General features: G+C 43.4%; 1 protein-coding gene across 3 annotated transcripts in view; it reads left to right on the forward strand.

Moving 5' to 3' along the window:
• The window catches only part of PRICKLE2 (prickle planar cell polarity protein 2), a 192,542-nt gene that overhangs the window by 104,065 nt on the left and 70,831 nt on the right, over nt 1-17,646 (forward strand). Inside the window, exon 1 of one of the 3 annotated variants that reach the window (XM_032801040.1) lies at nt 8,584-9,110. The exons of the other annotated variants lie outside the window; for them this stretch is intronic. The gene's annotated coding sequence lies outside the window, so the exon portion shown is untranslated. Of the gene's footprint in view, nt 1-8,583; nt 9,111-17,646 lie in introns of those variants that run through there. 3 annotated transcript variants of the gene reach the window in all.

The following is a 17,646-nucleotide window of genomic DNA, read 5'->3' on the forward strand; positions in this document are numbered from 1 at the left end:
CTCATATGGGTTGCCGTGCATTTGGCGTCTGCCAGGCAATCCAATGAAAAATGGCGCGAAGGTTGTCAGTGATGTTTTTCCGAGGATGGAATGACTACGACATTTACCAGAACCACCGACATAATGTTTCAACCCAGAATTTCAAGTGCGGGAGCGCTGCCAGAGGAACATATGGGGATAAGCTCGGAAGAAGCTACCCACAGCACGCTTTCGCAATCGACGTATAGCCTCGGACCATGGAGGACGCACAACGCCGAATTACTGTGCCTAGTGTGACCGCATGAAATCGAATTTATAATATCAGTTTTATAAAACCGATTTTAGCTAATTCGATATTATCCCATAGTGTAGACATGGCCTTAGGGTGCGCAAACAAAGGATCTGTGATGGAGTACAGCAACAAAATAACCCACCATCGCCACCAACAGTCACCACCACAATTGCAAGAAGAATTCCAGCCAGTGCATGCTGTTGAATAGACGTATTGTTTTGTAGGTTTAAATCAGGAGCGTTGCTTAGCACTGTGTGTTTAGGGCAAGGCTTTTTACAACCTGGCGCCTGGTATTTGTAGATTCCTCAGCCTGTATCTCCTCTGAAAATACGTGCATTGGACATTAGATGTTTTTTTCCCTATCCAAAGGTGGTAATGTCCCTTCTGAAATGTACTGTAAGTAGGTCACTGCTGCTTTTATCTAACAGTGTTTCCTTTTCCATTCTTTCATTGATGTGCCTTCCTCTGATTCTCCAAGCTGCGTGTGATTGTTGACCAGCTGCAGTTTTACTCTGGCTAAATAGAAAGTGCCAGCAATCAAGTTCCAAAGCAGGATTTGCAACTTGGTGCTGCATATTCACTGAACGCCATTTAAGGAAGCCTCAGAGGCAGCTCCTAATCCATGAGTCATCCCCAAGTGACCACATTCTTTCTGTAGCAGGCTGCCCTGACAAGCCTGGTCAACCTCTTGAGAGGATGTTCACTAAATAATTCAGAAAGGCAACTTGAGCTGACACCCGTCTGGTTTAGGAGCTTGGTGACCTCACTGACGATTACCTGCCACTGCTACACTTGCCATGTAATGTATTATTTTTTGCAGTCTAAAGAATAAACAATGTTACATGAATCCACATTGACAGACAGGTAATCAGTAAACCGAGCTGTTGAAAAAAGCTTGTGTGCTTTTAAAATGACAGTTCCCGCACGCTAGCTGTAGGGATGAATTTGTACAAATTAGTGGCCATTATAGAGTCCAGTTTTTCTGCCTTAACAACAGCAAAAAAGGATGTCACATTTCTTTGGCATAATTATTGCCCTTGCACTGCCTAATTTGGGAGTGGGATTCTAAGTTTTGATTATAATAATTTGTCCTTTTTTTAAATTTCCAAATCCCATCCCAAAGTTCTTCTCTGAACAAAATGATAGCTCGGAGCAATAATTGCATCCGAGTGTTGGCAAGATTCATCTCCGTAGTTGTAAAAGTCATTCAAGTGACCTTTATGAAACAAGCTCAGTTTGCTTGGCCAGCACCTTTCTCCTTAATGAAACACCCCTTTAAACTGCATGATGCACAGCCTCAGTCACAGGGAATACAATGTGCCCTCTGGAGTTACTGGAACATGTGTGGTGTTTTCACAGGCAGGAGAGCAGTTAATATGAAAGTGATGATTACAAACCCATTCAGCACCTTTCCAGAAGAGAAAAGCACATTTTTATGAGAAATTTGGAACCAAAACTTGAACAATCTCATCTGTTTTGTCTCAGAATAATTTTTGTACAATAATTATTGTACTTTGAGGATACTTTGTCTCTCAAGTATTGGAGGAGGAAATCTGCCAGGAGCGAGGAGAAATATACGCTCTCCTGTGGTGCAAAGGTTTCTTCTTCTTAGCTAACCCCTAGGTCAGCTGCATGGCTATAAACATTTGTTTTATGGGGCTGTTACATGAGGTCACGACCTGCACCTTCATTGTACCATTGTGTGTCAACTAGTACCTAAAATCTTGGAATTCTGCATGTAATTACTATTTCCAGCAGTATTTGGTTAACAACATAAATAGCCAAACAAATAGGCCACAGAAGTTAGACTTGATGAGTGGCAGGGCTAGAACAGGCTGACTATGGGAGCTAAATTTTCAGCCCCAGGGTCTGATTCTGCACAGCCACTTTTGCAGGAGCAGCTGACACTGCCTGCAAAAAAAAAAAAAAAAAAAAAAATTAAAAATGGGAGTGTGACCAGTCTGTGCACAATAAAAGACTGTTAGTTCAGGTGGATCATATCTGCTTGCTCTACCACCTGGTTTGCAATGGAAATGGGAGTGGTTTTGTGCCTGGAAAATAGCTGCAGGTTTAGGGTTACCATATTTCAAGTTACCAAATAGAAGACACTGCCGGGGGAAGGGCGAGCTGGTGAGGGAGTACAGTTGGGGAGCATTTGGGCTGGAGGAAGTATTTGGGGTGCTGGGTGGATGTGTGTGTACAGGGAGGGATATTTGAGGGTGCTGGATGGGGTACCTGCGGCCTCACACTCGAGATGGGGGACAGTGTCATGTTCCCTGTCATGGTGGCGGGGTGGCTGGCACAGGCCCAGGACGCAGAGCTAGCCTGTCACTGCAGACGTCTCCCCTCCCCAGAGTGGGGAGCAGGGGCCTGGCCCCATCACCCCTCCCAGCCAGGCTCTGAGGCCCTGTGGTGGGGCAGGCACACTGGCCAAGAGGCACTTGGTAGTTCCGCTTACTTGTCAGACTGGGCCAGGGCAGGCAGGATCCAGCAGATGCAGGGGAAGGACCAGTCCAGTTGCAGAGATGGCCTTTTCTGACCTGCAAAGGCTGGAGCAGAAAAATTGTCCTGGATGGAGGAGAAAAAAGAGGTTGTGTCCAGGAAAACCCAGTTGTATGGTAACTCTGGGATCAGTTGCATGTGTGAGGCTGGATGCACGCAGTTAGGGGATGAGCTAAAAGCTCCTCCAACACTTAGGATGGAGTGTAATGGTCATTACCATGAGCCACTCCATTCAGAAGTGTGTGTATTTGGTGTTCCTTGCTCTCATACAAAAGACATTTACTCTTTGAACTGAAGAATCCCTAACATCTGCTGGGAGAGCAATACAGCAATGCACAAACAACCCAGGAAGTTTTTGGAGAGTATTGGGGACAACTTCCTGTTGCAAGTGTTGGAGGAACCAACGAGGGGCCGTGCTCCTCTTGACTTGCTGTTCACAAACAGGGAAGAATTGGTAGGGGAAGTAGAAGTGGGTGGCAACCTGAGCAGCAGTGACCATGAGATGGTCGAGTTCAGGATCCTGACAAAAGGAAGAGAGGAGAGCAGCAGAATACGGATGCTGGACTTCAGAAAAGCAGACGTTGACTCCCTCAGGGAACTGATGAGCAGGATCCCCTGGGAGTCTGGCTAATATGTGGGGGAAAGAAGCCCAGGAGAACTGGCTGTATTTTAAAGAAATCTTATTGAGGACGCAGGAATAAACCATCCCGATGTGCAGATAGAATAGCAAATGTGGCAGGCAACCAGCTTGGCTTAACAGAGAAATCTTCGGTGAGCTTAAACACAAAAAGGAATCTTATAAGAAGTGGAAACTTGGACAGATGACTAGGGAGGAGTATAAAAATATTGCTTGAGCATGCAGGGGTATAATTCGGAAGACCGAAGCACAATGAAAGTTGCAGCTAGCAAAGGATGTGAAGGGAAACAAGTAGGGTTTCTACAGATATGTTAGCAAGAAAAAGATCAGGAAGGTCTGGGACCCTTATTGAATGGGGAAGGCAACCCAGTTACAGATGATTTGGAAAAAGCTGCAGTACTCAACGCTTTTTTTTTTTTTTTTTGCCTCAGTCTTCACAGACAAGGACAGCTCCCAGACTGCTGCCCTGGGCAGCACAGTATGGGGAGGAGGTGAGCGGCCCTCAGTAGTGAAAGAACAGGTTAAGAAATATTTAGAAAAGCTGGACATGCACAGGTCTACGGGGTCAGATCTAATGCATCCAAGGGTGCTCAAGGAGTTGGCGGATGTGATTGCAGAGTCATTGGCCATTATCTTTGAAAACTCATGGCAATCAGAGGAGGCCCCGGATGACTGGAAAAAGGCTAATGTAGTGCCCATCTTTTAAAAAAGGAAGGAGAATCTGGGGAGCTACAGCTTCACCTCAGTTCCCAAAAAAATCGTGGAGCAAGTCCTCAAGGAATCCATTTTGAAGCACCTGGAGGAGAGGAAGGTGATTAGGAGCAGTCAACATGAATTCACTACGGGCAAACCTGATTGCCTTCTATGGTGAGATAACTGGTTCTGTGGATATGGGGAAAGCGATGGACGTGATACCTTGACTTTAGCAAAGCTTTTGATATGGTCTCCCGCAGTGTTCTTGCCAGCAAGTTAAAGAAGTATGGGCTGGATGAATGGACTATAAGGTGGATAGAAAACTGGTTAAGTTGTCAGGCTCAACAGGTAGTGTTCAATGGTTCGATGTCTAGCTGGCAGCCGGTATCAAGCAGAGTGCCCCAGGTGTCAGTTCTGGGGCCGGTTTTATTCAACATCTTCATTAATGATCTGGATGCTGGGATGGATTGCACCCTCAGGAAGTTTGTGGATGACACTAAGCTGGGGGGAGAGGTAGATACGCTGGAGGGTAGGGATAGGATACAGAGTGACCTAGACAAATTGGAGGTTTGGGCCAAAAGAAACCTGATGTGGTTCAACAAGGACAAGTGCAGAGTCCTGCACTTAGGACAGAAGAATCCCTTGCACTGCTACAGTCTGGGGACTGACTGGCTAAGTGGCAGTTCAGTAGAAAGGGACCTGGGGATTACAGTGGTCGAGAAGCTGGATATGAGTCAGCAATGTGCCCTTGTTGCCAAGAAGGCTAACGACATATTGGACTGCATTAGTAGGAACATTGCTAACAGACTGAGGGAAATGATTATTCCCCTCTATTCGGTACTGGTGAGGCCACATCTGGAGTATTGTGTCCAATTTGGGGCCCCCAACTACAGAAAGCATGTGGAGAGAGTCCAGTGGAGGGCAACGAAAATAATTAGGGGGCAAGGTCACAAGACTTATGAGGAGAGGCTGAGGGAACTGGGGTTATTTAGTCTGCAGAAGAGAAGAGTGAGATTTGGTAACAGCCTTCAACTAACTGAAGGGGGGCTCCAAAGAGGATGGAGCTCAGCTGTACTCAGTGGTGGCAGATGACAGAATAAGGAGTAACGGTCTCAAGTTGCAATGGGGGAGGTCTAGGATCGATATTAGGAAATACTATTTCACTAGGAGGGTGGTGAAGCACTGGAATGGGTTACCTAGGGAGGTGGTGGAATCTCCATCCTTAGAGGTTTTTAAGGCCTTGTCAAGGTCTTACTCCCACTTTGAACTTTAGCGTCCAGAAAGTAGGGACCTGCATGTACCCCTCTAAATTTAATTCCTACTGATCTGATAACGCTGCACCAACCAAGATAGTGTTTGGTACACTCTGTCCCCAAAAACCTTCCCTGGGGAACCAAGACACAAATCCCTTGGGGTCTTAAAACAAAGAGGAATATAAACCATTCCCCCTCTCCCCCTCCAGATCTTCCCCTCCCTGGGCTACCCTGAGAGAGAAGTGGTGATTCAGACTCCCTTGAATCTTAAAACAGAGAGGAATTCACTTCCCCCTCCTCCTTTCCCCCACCAATCCCTGGTGAGTTCAGACAGTCCCTTGGGTCTTTAAGCCCAAGGAAAAAATCAGGTTCTTAAAAAGAAAAGCTTTTAATTAAGAAGAAAAAGTAAAATTCTCTCTGTAAAATCAAGATGGAAAATGTTTACAGGATCTCAGCTTTACATAGACCAGAGGGACTCCTCCCCCTAGCCTAAGTATATAAGTTACAGCAAACAGAGGTAAAATATCCTTCCAGCAAAATTACACATTTGCAAATAAAAGAAACAAACATAAATCTAACCGTCATTTCTAGCCAATACTTCTATTTTGAAACATGAAAGACTGTTTCAGAGTTGGAGAAACCTGGTTGCATCTCTGGCCTCTCTTAGCCCAAGAGAGAACAAAGAACAACCCAAAAAGCACAAATAAAGACTTCCCTCCACCAAGATTTGAAAATATCTTGTCCCCCGATTGGTCCTTTGGTCAGGTGTCAACCAGGTTCACTGAGCTTGTTAACCCTTTACAGGTAAAAGAGACATTAACCCTTAACTATCTGTTTATGACAGGCCTAGTTTGACAAAGCCCTGGCTGGGATGATTTAGTGGGTTTGGTCCTGCTTTGAGCAGGGGTTGGACTAGATGACCTTCTGAGGTCTCTTCCAACCCCAATCTTCTATGATTCTATGAAACCCATTTTTATCTGTATATAATGTGGTTTTAACAATATTTCCAACGAAAATTGTTACAGTAAATAAATATAATTTGTTTCTGCTTTAAATTATCAGTCTGTAAACAAACTTCATTTTGCTCTTTGCTCAGTGGAGTTTTGTCTGATTTACTACATATTTGAATTAACGTATCCTACATTAAAAAGAAAATATGTCATTTGGGGGCCTTGGCAGGCAGACTGTTCAGGACCAGGAGTGGCGCCAGGGTTTTGGTGCCCTAGGTGCAGGGCCGGCTCGCCCGTCCCGCGGCTCTGGTGGACATCCCGCAGGCATGCCTGCGGATGCTCCACCGGAGCTGCGGGACCAGCGGACTGTCCGCAGGCATGCCTGCGGGAGGTCCACCATAGCAGTCTGCCGCCCTCCCAAATCCTGGCGGTTGCCTAAATGGAAGCGCTGGCCCTGTTCAGGGATCTACCAAATGCTTGTGCTATATCCACATTAACCATTCAGGATTGAGTTTACAGCCAGCCTGCTTATACAGTGATGAAAGCAGGAACAGATAAAATGTGGCTATTCAGTGAAAGTGTGTGCCCGGGGGAGGTTGTCTTCTCTTCTACATACACTGTTGAATTGTGTAATTTGAGAAGGGGATAAAAACCTACCCAAATCCCTGGTGTACCCTTAGTAAAGCATTTGATACTGTTACTCTTTAGTAGAATTGCATGGAGAACTGTAGAAACAGAGGGTTTCAGTTCCTTGAGTCTTGCTGAGCTGAGCTCAGCACAGGACCCAGCAGAGGGGACAAAAGTGGCTTAAAGACAACTTTGTGTTTCTTGTCCCTCGTATACATACATCCACGCCTCTCAGGAGAGCCAGGGGCCAGTCTGGAGCAGCCTCAGGGTTCTGCTTCCGTGAATGCAACTGCAACATCAGAGCCTGATTCCTTACTAGAGCATATAACTTACTATGCAGGGCCGTGTGTTTGAACCAGTAATTTAAATAAAATGATACTTTCCTTTTTTAAAAATGGCTAATTCCATAAATATTTATTTCAGTAAAGTCTGGCCCAGAGGATCTTTATTGAGGTCAGTGGAGTTATGTTGATTTAGGCCAGATGAGGATCTGGCCCTTGGTAAATTGAGTATAATGCCACATAATTAAACCAAATTTATATCACATAATAAAATCCATCATTTATGGCATTGGAAACTCATCGCTGTTTATTTGCAAAATATAGAGTTTGCTAACTTACTCACCGTTGCCAATAGCAAGTGCCCCAAAATCCTGAGTCAGGCCCTGAAAAATCATGAGATTGGTCCAAAAGTAATACATTTTGAAGTCTTTTTATTTCAGTTGTTTTCCTATAAAGGCCACAGTTCCAAGCTTTTGTCTTCACATATGAGGGCTAGAAACACACTTTTTCCTAGATTGAACCTCAGATTCTGATGTAATCACATGACTCCAGGAGCTGAACTTTAAAGAAAACACCAAATATTGTCAGTCTTGTGATGAAAGCCCAAGAGTTGACAACATCGTTTACTCCGTATGGTTTCTCTTCTTTTAAGATCATGTCATGTGATGGGGATGCTCTCTTTCTCTGTTGACTATGTGATCTCATTCTTATGGTCTGGATTATGTACCTGGGATATACACAAAAGATGAAAACCTCATGACTCTCCCGGCCAGATAAGTAAAGGTCATAAAATATGCACTAAAAAAAATGCCACCTTAATAATCATGTGTATTACTCAGAATGTTTAGCCCTGCGGGTGCAAATCTGCTGCGTCTAGGGTCAGTGGGGCATCGAAGGAAATTAGTGGGGAATAAAATTAAGAGGGCATTGGAAGTTAGGAGAAAAATTATGAGCTATAAAATTGGTCTCTTTAAAAGCCTGCTGTAATATTAGATAATGAGCTAGAACAGCTTACACCGGACGCAGTGATTCATATTGAGATTTGGTCAGCAACAAATAGATCATAGGTCTAGAAGGATAATTGGTGTCTTCAAACCATTCAGTTTTGATCGTTGGTACCTAGACAACTGTTTGTCATATACATGTGAGCCAGATAAAAGGATTTTCTTGTCTTTTTCTAAACAGTCTGCAGAGATTATTGATTGGTAAGAACAGCCTGATTTACATGTAAATAAATTATAGACACTGGCCAATGACAATTTGAACTGTCCAGATGCAATGGCTTTGACTTGCTGACATCACTGGTTTATTAGCATGCAGGAGATGAGAGCACTGCAACAGTAAAGATTCTGGCTGAGCTATCAAGCTGGCAATGATTCTCGATGGGCTGCCCCTTTCCTTGTTTATGTCTTGTGCTTTGGAGAGCAAATGGAATATACTCTTGCTGGCTAAGGGTCATTTACCCAAGCCAACGTTGGGGGGTCTGCTGAAAGCATTTGGATGGCTGGAAGAGGATCTGGTAGGGAAAAAGCAAAACGACCAAGCTGGAATTCTGAGGCAGGCACTGTAAGCTATAAAGCCCATCCAGACACAGGGCAAAAATCACCCTTTTCCTGCTAATGGTTTCCACAGCACATTTTCTTTCAAGCAACAGTATGTTTCGTGTGTGTCTCTTCTAAAAGGCTTTTGCAAAAGCCTGCTGCTCATTTCAAGAAGGCTCCTACCAGTGTATGCCACACAGTTTTGAGAAAGAAAACAAGATGTTTTATCACACTGCAGTGCTGTCTGTGTTCTTGGTAGCAGCATATCACAGGAAAGTAAACTGTAAAAACTAACATAGCAGAACAGTTTAGCGGATTTTCCCCCCCAGACTGGCATAATCATTGGTGAGAATAGGTAAGAAATGACCTTTTATTAGCAATTTTTATTTTGTTCTGTATTTTTAGAGAGATGCTGAAGCATGTGGGGAGGGAGGCAGAGGGGATAGACAGCTCTGCTATGTGTACATGTAATGATGTGATAACTTTGCTGATATACTGTTATTGGTACGCGTTAGAGAATTTTTTTAAACCTTGCTGCTCTCGCTGTTTATGAATGAAAAAGGTTAATTCTTAAATTGAAGTTTACAGCTGCAGGAAGTCAAAGAGAAATGCTTCAGCTTCATTAACATGTTTTTCATTTTAAAAATAATTATGAAAGGTTTTTAATAGAAATACATGCTGATCTCTCATTGGTAAATTCAGCTTCAGGAAGTCTGGAAGCACTGGATATTTTAAGCAAACTGTATACAGTATAGTTTCTAAATGATAACATTACAATTAGGGTTATTTGTTTTATTATTTTACTGACATAATTCTGAAAACAGTTTTCAAATATTAATCATACTTCACCTTTGTTACACTGCCAGAACACTTACCCTGTAGTTTGAGCTAGCCCCTACACCAGGAAGTTATATTTTCTAATGTCATTTTCTTTTAGTAGATTCTTCTTTATATTCCTTTAAGCGGCCATATGTGACACAGACATGACCTGTGACCATGTAAAGATTTTAATCCAGTTACTCTTTGTTTTGTAGCCATGATTCCTGGGCTACACTAAAGACTGATTGAACCTTTATGAGCCATTGAGGATTAGCGTTGGACAGAGTAATGCCAGAATAATTATTCACACAAATGCGGAGTCATCCTTTTAGTTTTAGCTCTGTTGTCTTGTATCTTACCCTACTTATTTTTATTCAGTGATTATTTTCACCTACTGTGTGACTGCTTAAATGTCTGACCTCAATGTGTTCCATTTATAAGAGTATTGACTTGAATCTGTGGTGAAGATTTGTTCAGTAAACTGTCTGCAGTTAACAAGATTATATTTTGCTTCGTGTTTCATTCTCCTGTAGTTTGTTTTAAACAACTTTATTGAACTGAGCGAAATAAGATGCTTTAGCCTGTTTCCCTCAGACAGTATTTGCCGGTGTTAGCCAACATGCACAAAAATAATTCTGCTGCTGACAGCATTCGCAGATAGGTCTGGTAAGCCTCAACTTTGAAATAATTATGATAGTTCTTAGTGTGACGTTGCTTGTAATGTTTCTGAGTATTTTTGTGTGTTGGTCAAATTTTCTTTCTTCGGAATATTGGGTCCAAGATATGTTAAAAGGGAAACATATTTACTGCCTACACCAAAGGCTGTAAATATCCTTTCAAATAAAAAATAGCACCATGGAGACGTCATAGTGAAACAGCTTTAATTTAAAAGAGAACGGACAGAGTTCATCATAAAAAATGAAATCTAGAATGTGATGGTACACAAGGGAGAGCCCATGAAATAACTGTGGAGAGATCAGTATTATGCAAACTTACAAATAAAGGACTGCGTATGCTAGCAAGGCCACAGTTGTCTGTCTGGAGCTCAGTAAGTGCTGTGCTCAGTTAGAAATTAAAGTATAAACCCTGGTAGAATCAAACATTGGGAAGCAATCTCCTCCCTTATTTGGGCGATATAAAGAAATCCTTTGAGACGGACTACAGCACTGTATCTTGCTGAGCTGGAAAGCAACCGAATGGTGTAATTAAAAATGTCAAAAGATAACCTATGATATAGTGCAAGCTTTTCAAGGGACGCTGACGTTTTAACGACTGAGAGCTCTCTTGGGTAGAGGGCTGTGGAATTAAAAGGATTTCGCTGAGTCTTCATTATGTAAGTCTGGTTCTCACAGTGCACTTGGAATGATGTTTGTAGAGCCCAGACAATGGTGTGTTTGGAGTTGCCATTATGCGTTTGAAAGGGTCTGTTTAGTTCATAAAAAGGTTAGGAACTGTGTTTGTGCTGCCATATGGGAAACTTCAGTACTGTTACCAATCACAAGCGTTCAAAACCCCTGAGTCAGGCCCCTGAAAAATCATGAGATTGGCGTAAAAATCATGAGATTTAAACAATAATAATACCAATAGTTGGTGAAATCTTGGCTCGACTGAAGTCAGTGGGAGTTTTGCCATTGATTTCACCAGGACCAGGATTTCACACCATGATTTTTTTGGGAAGTGGGGTGGGGGATATTTGCCTTCTGGGTTTGAGCCTTTCAGGATCACTTTTTCAAGCTTTTCTCCACAATTTGAGGGCTAAAACCTTATTTTTTTAATGAAAGATGATTGACATGTAATCACCTGACTCCAGATGCTGGGGCTTTAAGAAAACATTAAATGGTATGAGATTAGTGGTAAAATTGTGCGTTGACAACCTCTTTCTCCTATGGTAGTTTATATAATTTTTTTTCCATGAGAAAGGATGGGCTCCCACAGACCATGTGTCTTCTGGGAGGCTGAACTGACATACAGGAAACCTGGGTTCTATTCTTGTCTCTGTCTCTGGCCTGCTGTGTGACTTTGCATACATCAGTTTGTCTCTCCGTGTCTGAGTTTCCCTACCTGTAAGTGAGACACAGTGATACTTAATGTCCTTTGCAAGTTGCTTTGAGGTCTATGGACGAAAAGTGCTGCATAAAAGCTACATATTTATCATTATTACAAGTTCCTCATCTTTATCCAGGATATACTTCATACTTATTGTCACAGTTTGACTCCTGGGTGTAAGAACAAATCAGAACATTCCTATTCTAAAAAAAATAAAATAAAAATATGGAGATTACCTAGCTCATAGAACTGGAAGGGACCCCAAAAGGTCATCAAGTCCAGCCTCCTGCCTTCACTAGCAGGACCAAGTACCAATTTTGCCCCAGATCCCTAAGTGGCCCCCTCAAGGATTGAGCTCACAACACTAGGTTTAGCAGGCCAATGCTCAAACCACTGAGCTATCCCTCCTTGCAGTGATGTATAGGCTTACACAGGATATGAAGTGCTGTAGAATTGGGTCTTGAGTTTCCGTACATTCATGAGATTTATTCTTGGTTCTGCTCCAGCATTACAGAAGAGGTTATAAATAAGGCACAAATAATCCCAGTGCATAAAAGGCTTCCCTGGACTCTGTGTTCCATCTGTTCTTGGCTAGGAGGCCATAAGTAGCAGAACATAAATTAAGGCAGCCTTGAGGCTGCTCTAATATGTGCCAGGGACTGTGCAGTCCCCCAGTAAGATGTAGAATCCAGGGGAGCACAATGGTGGTTTAAGGATAACTTTGCCCCCAGCCTTCTCTGTTCTAGTGCTCAGCTGAGCAGTAGAGCAGTGAGGGACTCCCGTCTCTTTCGTCCTTTGCGTGAATTGAAAGGCGCAATTCACAGTGAGGACAAGCTAACTGAAGTGTCATTTCATATTGTCAGTTTCAGCCATACACATGTTACCCCCTGAGCAAAAAGTCTCTTAAAATTGATTTAAAAGGGGACAATATATTTTTTTCACCTTTCCATAAAATAAATTGCAGGTGAAGGGATTTTGCTGAATCTTTTTTTTTTTTAAAATAATAATAATTTCTTGCTTAGTCTTAAACCAGGAGAATTTCATCCAGAAAGGGGAATTTTTCAGAGTTATCAGCACCTAGAAAGGAAGTTATAATTAAGCTTGGCAAAATGCAGTTTTTATTTTTATAATGTTGACAACTGCTATCAATGTTTCTATTTAAACCTTTTTTTTATTTTTACAGATTTAAATGTTCACAGTTGTGCAAAATTATGGGTTTTAAGCATTTTTTCTATTTGTATCAATTTAAATTTCCCTAGCTGTGGGAAATATTGAGGGGCATCAGACAGTAATTATTTAGTGATGGTAGATGATGAGAGTCAAAAGTTAAAGCTTAGTAACCATTAAAACACAAATTGTCAATGTCACATGTCAAAATATGCAAAGGAAATATCTGTAAATGCTAATAAGGTCTCAAGCAGCACTATTCTTCTGTTGCCTACCTGTAAACAGCAGTTGTCATCAGAACGATTTTTTCCTTAGTTTGTGTGTATACGACAAAACTGATATTTACCAACATTTACCAATAAAAATCTTATAGTCTAGTTATAATGAAAGACTCCACATAAGCTTAGCTATAACATAAGCTGCTGTTGCCACTATAAAAGTCACAGGGAATTAAATCCAGGGAACATGAAGGGTATGTCTTACATCCCCAAACCAAGGACATTTAAAGTTTACAGTGAAAATCCAGCCTGTCGCTTGTTGTCATCCTGCTTTGTTTTTCCTGGGAAGAGAAGGGCAACCCATGCAATGCAAATCCTATCTTGAGATGTGCAGCTATGCATGAGCTAGGGTAGCCACTACAATTATTCATATATTACCAGGATGCTTTTTCCTTCTGTTAGTATTTTAATATATAGATGATGGAGCTCTTCATAAAACAGTAAGGCCAACGGCATAACTTTCCTCTGCAGTTGCAGTGCCATCAAATTCTGGACCTACAATATCCGGCACTGGAGGCACAGAGTGAACGTAGCAGCATGAAGACAATCTCACCACTCCTGGCTCCTGACGTAGGGAATTAAGGTTTTAGCGCTCCTGCCCACAGATAATGCCCAGCGGCCATACTGGCCCCTTGTCAGTGGCTGGTGCAAGTTAGAACTTCAGGGGCTGGCCCAGGACCAGCTGAGTGTAAAGGTTGCTTAGAACATTCTGGTTCCCCCATGTCCTAAGCTGCCCTGGGTGCTCCTCTGCCATAGCTGATTGTCTTAGAATCATAGAATATCAGGTTTGGAAGGGACCTCAGGAGGTCATCTAGTCCAACCCCCCTGCTCAAAGCAGGACCAATCCCCAACTAAATCATCCCAGCCAGGGCTTTGTCAAGCTGGGCCTTAAAAACTTCTAAGGATGGAGATTCCACCACCTCCCTAGAGAACCCATTCCAGTGCTTCACCACTCTTTGTCTTTGTTGCATGTTTTTATTGTGCAGATGCCAGATTTTTGAGCTTGCTTTTTACTATGGCAATCAGTGTGCATGTGTCACGGTGGCCACCAAAGCAAAATGAATCCCACTGTGAAGAGTCACCATTTAAGGTGTCTGCCGTGCAAAACTCATTAGAGGACGTAGTGGTTGCAATCATAAGGCATCCTCTGGACTTCAGCGGGAGTCTTCTCTGTGGTTAGCAACTCCTCATGCTACGTAGTGTCTGCAGGACTCCGTTTGTAACCAACAAGCTGCATGCTGCGTGACAATGGTACCGATTGTTACCTGGCTTCAAAATGGTTCCATGCCGTATAGTTCACACTGTCCTCTGTCACTCTGCCTGAACAAACCAAAAAAGCTCATTCAACTGCCTTAAGCGGTTATTGGGTAATTCAAAAATGAACATGTCTGAATATGTGCGTTCTGAGGGGCTACAGGGCGGTTTGGCGCAGGAAGGGTTTGCCCATTTTTTCCCCCTAAATCAAATTCCTTGTTTCATGAACACTCAGTGCTATGAAAACCACAATTTGCTGGCTGCTTTTGCAACTCGAATTTCCTAAAGCAGAGGAGTGGTAGCTTTACTTCTGCTTCCTTGTTCAGGGAGACTTACGATACCTTTTTGCAGATAAATACTCTACTTCTATATCATTTAAAACCCAATTGTACAAATGAACTATTGTTCGTGTGTATTAGCTCTTTCTTCTACTAAGCGATAGTGTCATACTAATAAGCAACTGAAGGATGTGTGAAGTCAAAGAAATGTTTTGTCCAAAAACGACCCCTTTTGTAGCTGAACTCTGTGGTCACTTTGGAGCTTCCCAGCAGAGAGGTGGCTAAGAGCTGTGAGAGTTTGGTACAAAGTACAGTGTCAGAATGCACTTGGAAAAGATTGGAGGGGGATCAGGAGGGATCCAACATTTCTGGTTGTCACAACTCAGGGTCAATGCATGGTTCAGGTTGGCAGCTCTTCTTTTGATCTCTCACGTGATTCTCCTAGGCCGATTTTATTGGTCAGCCATTTAAAAATCCTATTTCAGTTTTTGCCCTTTACCAGTGCAGCACATATTTTGTGCCAGATCACATAGGAATCACTGCAAAAGTGCATATAAGGGCGTACAGAAAGAGTTGTGCTGATTAGAGAGATGATACAATTTGCTCACATAAATTATTTAGGGTCCCAAACGACAACTATTTAGAGCAAAATAATCTCTCTGGGCTTTGATGTAGCTGTACGTTAGAGCAGTGAAGTTGGAAGTATCCTGGATTTACACAGGTGAACCTGAACGTGCATTACGGCAATGCAACCGTCTTTCATAGACTTGAAGTTGACTGCATGCTGAAGTTTGAACACCCAGCCTCCATGTCAATATCCAGTGGATGGTTTGCTTCCAGCCTTGTGGATTGAACTGCCAGCTTCAGCTGAGAAACCTGTTGCCATCCACAACTGCAGGGTTAATGCAGCAATATTCAAAATCCCTCTGTCTGCAGTGTCAAGAGCAACTGCAATGGTAATTATTGGCACTGTATCCACTGGGCAGACTGCCAGCTCCTTTCTTGGCATTTCTGTGTCAGTCCCCGATACCTCAGAATTTTTCATTCCAGAAGGGTACTGAGGAGCGACTTTGTACTTTATGGTGACCACAGTGTGGGATCTGGCCTCAAGTTGGCTATGCTCATGTCTTAACTGCCACATTTATTTTTGTATGCTCTCCTGGTAGGGCTTATGTATGAATCTGCCTCAGTCTCTCTGCCATAGACTGTTGCAACGTTAGACCTCCATATTTGACAGATCATTTCTATACAGCCAGGCCAGGCTACAGACAGAAAATTTCCCTGGGCACAACCCAAAGGGTGGTATTTGTTTTTTTAATATTACTCAAGTTGCTTAAACAAAGACATATGGAGTGAGGTACGAACCCTAGCAGAATGTGCCTTACATTGCTTTATTTAGAGTCTTCTTGGTTGTTCCTGCCAATATCCAGGTGCAATTTTACAAGCGCAGGCAATAATGAAATCCATGTCAAAAGGGTCATTAGAACAGAACCAACTGCAACTCAGAAACCACAGAGAGAGCTTGCAGCATGTGCCATGTCCAGCACTAGTGGACCTATGAGGAGACATGAGTTCCAAAGCCCAACCATTTTGCCCTCAGCCCTCTCTCATTTAATTTACGGGAGCTAGTAGCTGGAGCATCTGTTAGGGACTAGAATGTAGGTGGTCTTGCCTAGTGGTCAGAGCAGGAGTCAGGGCTAGTGGGTGGAACAGGTGTCCAGGGGGAGGAACGAAGCCAAGGGTCTGCACCAGAGTCAACAGCCAGTTACCAGAGCCAGGGCTGAAGCCAAGAGTCGGAACTGGGAATCAAAGCTAAGAGTCAGAGCCAAGGGTCAAGCCAGAGTCAAGCGTCAGTAGTTGGAGACCAGGGTTAGAGCCAGGACTGGTCACTGAGGATTGGAATGAGGCATAGGGGCAGGAGGGAGAGGCAAGGATCCAGCATGGAGCAGGAGAGTGGTGGGAACAGGAGTGAAGGCAGGAGAAGAGCAGGAACAGGGCTGGGTGCGCTAGTCAGGCACAAGCAGGGTTCATGCAGTCATAACAGGAAACCACCTTGTTGCTCAGACAAGCTTCCTGTTCCTCCTCCTGGTTTAAATAGCGTAGTTGGACCAATTGGTGGAGCTGGGCGATCCTCCAATCAGAGCACCCATGGGTGGTGCCCGGGCTGGGGCTGTAGCCCTGTGGCTTCCCAGGTCATCTGGTTCCTGTAGCCATTGGGTGGATGCCAGCAGCTGTCTGGGACCTCCCAGGCCTGGGTTTGGGACCTGGAACATCATAGCACCTTGGATGAAAGCAGCTACCGTAGTTTCACACGGGGAGAGAGGCAGCCTTTAAAGCAGCTAGGACCAGAGCCATTCAGAGCTCTTCAGTGCAAACCAACACCTTAAACTTCCCTTGGAAATCAGCTGGGAGCCAGTGTAATGTGCTGGCTGCTGAAAGGCTCCTTAACCAGCGGACTGCTGCATTCTGTCATTGGCTGTGATTTCTGAATAGCTTGAAGGCGAAAGCTTGTTGTGGTAACCCAATCTCAAAGTGACAAAGACATGGGTAACCACAGCAAGGGACACATCAGGAAAAAAAAAATTCAGCCTTCCTGCCAAGGACTGTTTGCAGCTCTCTTGGCAACTGCTGCTACCAGGATCTGTAGCAATAGCTGGGGTGCTGATAAAACATGGATGTTTCTCCCAGCTGTGTTATCCACCCCACAACAACATTTCAGACTTTTCTTAGCCACTTAGTCCTCATCTACGTCCCAATCATCCATACTTTAGAGCAGCATGGTCTAATAGGTAAACCAAAGAAGTGAAAGTCAGAAAACAGAGTCTGATATACAGACATACAGATATACAGCAAAACAGATATACAGCAAACAGGAAAACATCAAAAAAGAGCTCTCCAACCTGGAGACCTTCATTAATAACCAAACTTCCATAAAACCGGACTTCACTAAAATAAGACAGGAGATCTACAGCACTCACTTCACATCTCTACAAAGGAAAAAGGACTGTAAGCTGTCTAAACTCCTACCTGACACATGGGGCCACAACCG

The sequence above is a fragment of the Chelonoidis abingdonii genome, chromosome 17 (assembly GCF_003597395.2).
Source record: "Chelonoidis abingdonii isolate Lonesome George chromosome 17, CheloAbing_2.0, whole genome shotgun sequence".
NCBI lineage: Eukaryota > Metazoa > Chordata > Testudines > Testudinidae > Chelonoidis > Chelonoidis abingdonii.